This window comes from Limulus polyphemus, unplaced genomic scaffold, assembly GCF_000517525.1.
Source record: "Limulus polyphemus unplaced genomic scaffold, Limulus_polyphemus-2.1.2 Scaffold1, whole genome shotgun sequence".
Taxonomy (NCBI): Eukaryota; Metazoa; Arthropoda; class Merostomata; order Xiphosura; family Limulidae; genus Limulus; species Limulus polyphemus.
The window spans coordinates 1879242-1881167 of NW_013665611.1; the positions used below are offsets into that span (position 1 = coordinate 1879242).

General features: G+C 31.6%; 1 protein-coding gene across 10 annotated transcripts in view; it reads left to right on the plus strand.

The window, feature by feature from the left end:
• LOC106464952 (vinexin-like) overlaps positions 1 to 1926 on the plus strand; it is a 214069-nt gene that overhangs the window by 68301 nt on the left and 143842 nt on the right. The window lies entirely within an intron of this gene.

The following is a 1926-nucleotide window of genomic DNA, read 5'->3' on the forward strand; positions in this document are numbered from 1 at the left end:
GCTGCCTTCCCTCTAGTCTTACACTGCTAAATTAGGGACGGCTAGCGCAGATAGCCCTCGTGGAGCTTTGCGCGAAATTTAAAAAACAAACTATTCTCACTCATTAATAAATGCGTTAGAAAAATAATTACAAATATTATTCAAGTATCAGTAATAGGTATGGAAATTCTTCTTTAATACTTAAATAACAATCTCAAATATTCATGAAACGAATATTGAAAACAAGTGATAGTTTATAGAAAATACTCTCTAATTATTTTTTTCTCATTAATACGTGCATTCGAAAAATACATTTCGTGAAATCATTTATATTCTCTTGAGTCCCCGGTGGCTCGGTGGTAAGTCTGAAGGCTTATAACGCTAAAAATCAGGTTTCGATACCCGCGGTGGGTAGGCTACAGATACCCCATAGAATGGCTTTGCACTAAACAATTAAAAATCTATTTTTTTTTAGCAAGTGAAAGCTCTTATGTTTTATTTATCCGTACGTTTTTGTGTAGTACGTTATTTATTAATTTGGAGATGGTGTAGAGAGTTAAGTAGTTCAGGATTCTTACTACCTCTGAGGGAACGCAACTTCTGCAATAAATATTTTTGGCGTTCTTATTTGTACGTGACTTCCACGCCTTATACATGAAAGCTCAGACAACGTACGATTATTGAAAACCGGCACTTCGTGAATTATTAATGTACGATGCCTTCTAGTGATTATAATCTAAAGGTTTTATTTATTTATTTATTGAGTTTTCAATCTTATAGAAATGTACGCGATTTTTGTGTTTGGACGTAACCAATCTTGTTTCTTAATGACTAGACTGTATTATGGCATATGCTAGCTCAACGAGTTACGAACAATTGAATTAGAAGCTTAATACGGCGTTGGGCATTACGATATAAATGTATACCATGGAATGTATACACATAGATTTTTTTTTTCATGCACAAGGCATGAAACCGTGTTCAAAGTTTTCCCTAAACTTAGCTAATGTTGATATTTTTAATATAATAAAACTTAAATAAGTACATTTATGAAAGTTCATCGTATACGAATTTTCTTCATTGATGAGTATATATAGTTATTATAATTTATTTTACATTTTTTACGTAGGACCAGACAATGTTAATTAAATGTTGGCAAAGTGGAACATTGTTAACTTATTACATTAGCGTGTTTGTTTGTTGTTGTTTTTTTGCTTTTTTTTTGGGGGGGGCGCAAAAGATTAATATGTTTAAGAATCATTCTTGGATTTGAAAGCTATAAATGGTTATAACATGTTGTACCCACAGTCAATTTCCTGTTAAATGAAATGAAGAGGTTAATAATTTCTTACAAGCAGTGCCCCTGGTGGAAGATGATCAAACCAGCGATATTAGTATTTCTTTATTTTCTAATTTCATGCTTGCATTATATTAGCATGGTCAAGCTTTGAACGTAACGCTTAAAGCACTATCTATAGCTCACTTTATCACTTAAGTGACTCCATGCTTCTTGTGAAAATTTTTGAAACCAATCGTATCAGAAGTTCTTAGAGGTTGGCCAAGTCATTTCCAATTTATAAGAGGTGGTAGTGTATGTACGCATTTTCTACAATTGTTCTCCTTATAAATTACCGTATTTTTCGGGTGTATAAGACGCACTTTTTTACCCCAAAATTTGATGTCAAAATCTGCTTGCGTCCTATACACCAAAGGTATGAATAATATATATGTATATACACAAGCCATGTATAAATATATTTAAATAGGCATGCATAGTTTAGTTCAATTGAATGTGTTATTTATAACAATAGTAGTTTTTTTTTCTTTTAAAAACATAACTATCTATGATGCTCCCTAAATAATAAAAAAATAAATTACAGTGAAAGCAATAAAGATTTTGTAGGTTTTGAACCAAACTAAATAACAGTAAACCTTTTTATTTACGGT